Source organism: Bolinopsis microptera, chromosome 2, assembly GCF_026151205.1.
Source record: "Bolinopsis microptera isolate Bmic1 chromosome 2, MBARI_Bmic_1.0, whole genome shotgun sequence".
Lineage (NCBI taxonomy): Eukaryota > Metazoa > Ctenophora > Tentaculata > Lobata > Bolinopsidae > Bolinopsis > Bolinopsis microptera.
In genome coordinates, this window is record NC_087073.1 from 17,040,103 (window position 1) to 17,046,158 (window position 6,056).

The following is a 6,056-nucleotide window of genomic DNA, read 5'->3' on the forward strand; positions in this document are numbered from 1 at the left end:
TGAAAATATGAGCTAGAACGGACATAATCTCGCTGAGTTATAGCTGTTTGAAATTTATGATGAACGCGCGGGTGCCAATTGATAACAACTAAATGCTTTTGCGCGTAGTGCGCGTCGAAAATTTGGCAAAAACGCTTGCGGAGTGACAATATTCAAACTTCGATTAAGTATATGAAGTGGGTACTTCTCGGAAAGGAAAAATTTAGGCAAACACGATGTGACTATTTTTGGGTTGATTTAATACAACTGCAAAAAATTATTCAAACTTAAAGCAAAAAAGTCAAAATTTTTACCACTTTTTTGGATTTTTACCTCAGAACAAATAGAGGGATTTGTTTTATTTTTATACAATCTTGTGCGGCTGTCTTTTAGCTATCTTTATGCAAGTTTTGCCGACATGCCAACAAAATTAACTTGCTCAAAATATCAAAAAACATGGTTTTTTGGCCTATTTTTGGCCCAAAAATCGGTTTTTTGCGATTTTACCCCAGAACAATCAGTCCAATCATCTTGAAACCACTTTCAATCGATTCTACGGTCAAGAATACGTCTAGTAAGGTGTATCTGCGGTCCCTAACGTATCGAGCAGACAATGCCCGTAAGAGCCTCTACTATACAGTTACTGCCAGTTAGTAGTCATGAATACAAACTTTTTAAGAATATGGAATACGAAAAATAATAATATAAATGATAATGTCATCAGTCATGCAGTAGAGATGTTTTCCCAAAAATCATGCACATATTGTCATATTTGTAAGGTAAGCAGCAATTGCGATCACAAAAATTCAGGCTGTATGAGTGTACATCCCCCTAGCTCCCAAACAAGCTTCATAACAAATTGACAAGAAATGAATCAAAATGTTCCCCTAATGCTTAAACTAAAAAACTGTCTTTCCGTAAATTATACCGTAATTCACATTACATTTACAAATTATTGTAATTTTTCGCAGAACTTACAACTACAAGAAGATTGCAATCAGGAGACCAGTCACCGCGAGAGGACAACATTGATGGAGTGACAAACTGCAACTGAGTATTCGTGTTTATCTCCGCCGTCTCTTAGTCTTAACGCGTGATCTGATAGTGATACTCGTAAAATATTTGTTTCAAATATTAAGAGACCGTCGACGAGTCCAACTCGGCACGCGTCTTGGTATGTAGGTTATAAACCTACAACACCGTCTCCTTCTTTATCGGTATCCACCTCAATTTCTGAGCATGTTATTTATTTATCATTAATTTAGGGTTAAAAATTAGTTATAAAAAATTAAAAAGGGATACATAATTAATATATGTAATTTAGAAGTGGGACTAATTTGTTTTGAATTATACAACGTGACTGCAGCGATAATTCAAATTCAGTAAGCTTGATCCACCTTGCACCTCCCTGTATCATAGCCCAGTTCGTGTCTCTTGGATGTATGGTTTAAAATTAAATTATAATAAACATGCTCACTGGAACCGGATCAGTGACCACCAATTCGAATATGAGAAATTCAGCTGCACCGTCACGAAAGATCGCAATCAAGTTCCATATTGCCCCTTGCACTCTGGGTGCACTACATCTCCATTATCCTCTGTATCATCCACCTCCACACCAGTAAGTTCTAAAGAACTGGTCTCGTATATTGTGATTTCTGCTGTGTATCTTTTCTAGAATAATTATCAGGGACCCTAAACCGTTTGTAGTGTTTATAGCGATACCGGTCGTAATATCCTTGTCAAGCACATTTAGACAATCAACACATGTTTCCTCATATCATCACTTATTTCCATATATTCTATTTCAAGTTCTATCTCACCCTCGAACACGGTTCTCGCTAGATTGATGGGACAGACTGATAATCACAAAAAAGAACAAAGTTATTGTAAACTCTGTCATCATTCGTCAGGACTGATCGACAGCTAATTGAATATTTTTTTGAGAGAATAAAACAAAATAAATGATCCAGATTGAAACTAAAGCAAAACCCCGTTTAACGCGCCCCGATTTACCAATACCATAATTTCCTTCCCCCAAATAGGAGGTAACATATATATAACATTATAAGATTATAATATATAACTAGAATATACTATATACATATATATATCTCAAGTTTTACTTCTTTTGAGAACCCCATTAGGACGATTTTATGATTTTTTGGAAAACTGCCAAAAATCAACCAAATAATGAGTTAGAATGAAATGAGAGGAAAGAATGAAAACTGTAACGTTTATGAACTGATAGCAATTCACCTTTCAAAATTTGCTCCTTCATAAAAAAAATTATCGATTTTTACTTTCCACACACTATTTTCAACTCACCCTGTATAACTATATAACTCGCCATCCAAGCTCAAACATATGAAGTGTCTAACGGAAACATGCTGTACCCCACTCAAACGGTGAAAGATCGAGGAGTGACAGTTTACACTGATTTGTCCTGGACCCCACACGTCAACATGATAGCTGAACGTGCAGGAAAAGTTGCTTCCTGGGTGCTAAGTGCGTTCAAAACGAGAGACCACCATGATGACTCTATACAAGTCTCTCGTTAGAAGTCATCAGGAATATTGCTGTCCTCTGTGGAATTGCTCTAAGAACAAGGACATCCATCAGCTAGAAGGGATTCAGCGTACGTTTACATCGAAAATAGATGGCACCCAGCACCTCAACTACTGACAGAGATTAAAGGCCCTATATCTGATGTCATTGCAAAGAAGAAGATAACGGTATTTAATCATCAATATGTGGAAAGTTCTGCATTGCAAGTGCCCTAATGATATTGGTATCCAGTTCTCGGTGACTCTCAGACATGGTCAAAAAGCAGTTGTGCCCAGTATAGCTAAGTCCAGCAGTCAACGAAAAAAAGCACTACATGACAACTCATTTGCAGTCACTGGACCTCGATTATGGAATGTAATCCCAACACATATGCACACCATAGAGGATCCTATGCAATTCAAAGCAGCTTTAACGAACTTTGTCAAGTTATTTCCGGGCGAGCCTCCAGCTCCAGGATACAGCCGTCGGAATGGAAACTCCTTGCTGAATTGGAGTGGTGATAAAACAGTTTCTATACTGTCCGGGGGGTCGACTTCTTCGATGGCCCGATAGAGGAATCTATGAAGCCCAACAAAGTAACAAAGTAAGTAGAAACCTGCTAGTTGAAAGCTTTTTTCGAGGAAATTTATAAAAAAAACAGATAGTTTAAATGTTTTAATTTTTGATCTAGAACTGATCTGTTCTATAGTATAGACTGGAAAATCATCACTAAATCAAATAATTATACGGCAGGGACAGGGCACTGTGGCCTCTGCCTAAACGAAAAGCTTCACATCCTTAAGAATCCAGACTCAATGAATAAAAGATCTGAGATTATTTCTAAATGTAGACATTCTAGGAAATTTTTAGTTAGACATTGTTGATGGTTAGTAATAGATTATGAATGGGAAAAGCGAGCGACCGATTTCATTTTCGGTATCATTTTGCATTTGCGGACGGTGATTCAAATTAATATCATTTCTTTTTGTTTGGGAGAGAGAGACACTGGCAGCGGTCCACTCTATCCATGATTATGGGTTTTGGTCAAATTATAGTTATACAGAATTGTATATAGAATTTTGAACTTTTTCCACCCCCAGTAAGACGATAAAAAGCATAACATAACGTTATATTATCCATGAGGTAATAACATTAGATATCTGCAGCTACTCACAATTATCAATGACAATAATAGTCCATTCGGACCACAAGCAATTGTCACAAACCAATAACCATCGAATTTATAAACCGTCACGGAGAAGTCGCAAAGTAAAGCCCTTGATCGAGCCCATACTCTGTACCACAGAGCCAATTCTGGACAGAGTTTCAACCTTCTAAAACTGTCAAATAATGGTGCGCAAATAAGAACGCTGATTCCGAATCACCCCATAATATAGGGTTAAAATGCTTCTCTGGCGAGATATCGGCGAAAAACTGTCTCGATCACGTGATATTACCCTATAATAATATTAATAATATATTATAAGGAAGTTGGTCTAATTTCTCGTTAGGGTTAAATCAAGATAGTGATCAAGAAAGTGATCATGCCATATAGTTTGATATTTAGAATATTTGAATTTTATAACAACTTGTTTTTCATTGAGCCAATGATTAATCTTATGATAAAAAAATTAATACACGTACTGTAATATTGTAGGTTTATAATTATAACCGACCAAGACGCGCGCCTTATAGTTGGACTCTTTGACGGTCTTGGAACGAAATATTTTACGAGCATCACCCATTAAACCGTAATGTAAAGCGGACTTTAACTTAGACGGACCTTAAACCGAACGGACAAACTTTATTTGAACGGACATTAAGATGAACGCTATAGCATCAGTTAGCAGCAGTTAGCAGTGCAGTTAGCAGCAGTCAGCAGCAGTTAGCAGCAGTTAGCAGCAGTTAGCAGCAGTCAGCAGCAGTTAGCAGCAGTTAGCAGCAGTTTCTTTGCACTTTAGTCTCCAGCTGTGGCTAGGGCCTCAATTAATTTTTGTTCAAATAAGGTATCTGGTTTGGAAAAAGGTTAAGGCCAAGGGACTAGAATCGATACCGCTTTCTTATTGGCTGATCAATCAACCGATGAGAGAGCTTTGCGCAAAAACAGCATTAAACAGTTGAAATCAGAATAATATTCGAAGAGCTAGCAACTATCTAGCCCTAGCGGGACCAGTAACGGAAGTGAAATAGGAGACTATCTATGACTATAGCTTGGAAACAAATTAAGGGACTAGAATCGATACCGCTTTCTCATTGGCTGATCAATCAACCGATCATATTCATAGACAGTGAATGGCGTAACGTTGCCTGTTGGCGCCCCCCCCGCCGAAAATGCGCCCCCATGTTGGCGCCCCCTCCCCTTTTAGCGCCCCTTGCTAAAATTGAACAAATTTGGTTATTTTAGAGGATACGCCGGTAAAATCTCTAAAAAAGTGTGTTTCTAGAGCAAAACGCACAGTCAAACCGAAATATAAATTAAGCTTGAGGATGCTGAAGACTGGTTATAATTATATAAGGAGCCATCTACTTAGGACGTCCGGCAAATAGGGACGGGGTGGTTTTGGAATTTCGGACAAATCCGGACAGGGAGAGGGGGGTGGTTTCTGAAAATCCGGACGTCCGGAAATTTTGGCAGAATTAACGGAAAAGTCCCATTTATTTTAAATCTTTGGCATAAATTACTCTGTAAGTTTAGATCCCTGTATTTTAAACGAGTACTTAAATGTACTTACAATTACATTTAACTGTGTTAAACTTGTTCGACACTATAAAGTGTATTATTGTTTATTTTAAGTAACTACACATTTTATTAACAATGAATTTGAGTTGGTTTTATTTGTACTCTTAAAAGTAGCTGGAAATCCGGACATCCGGACAAGGGGAGGGGTGGTCTGAAAATCTGCGATTTTGGTGGACGTACTAAGTAAATGGCCCCTTAGTGGCGCCATCTTACTCTTAGCTTCTTAGGGCTTCAGAGGGGCGCCAAATCATCGTTTGAATGTGGGACAATTTTGAAAAACTTAACTGAGGTACTAGCAAAACTGCGCGTTTTGCTCTAGAATCACAGAGAGATTCTTGTAGAGATTTCATAGGGAGATTTTTGTAGAGATTTTACCGGCGTATCCTCTAAAACGCCATCAGGCAAAGTTACACCACATCTGCTATAGGGTCCGATGTAATTGCTATGACTAGCTTACTGGTCATTTTGTGTTTCTTATTTTGTTTACACTCTGTCACTTGTCAAGGCATGTACAGGACATGTATTTCGGCGAATTCTCTATAAGTGTAACAATCTGAAAGTAAATTGATTTTTAAACATTAGCCACTACTGTTCCTCTCGGGCTATGGTAGTTGTCGATGTAGCAAAAGAATGACACTCAAAATTTCTCCATCAATTTCCCAATACAAGATAGCTCTGAAGCTGTACGAAGACTTTCGGACTTTAGTGTCACGTACCTTGCAACTTAATTCTCTTCTTTTCTATGATTTCCCCAGTGCTCGAATTAGAAATATCTTCAAGAGCACAAGGA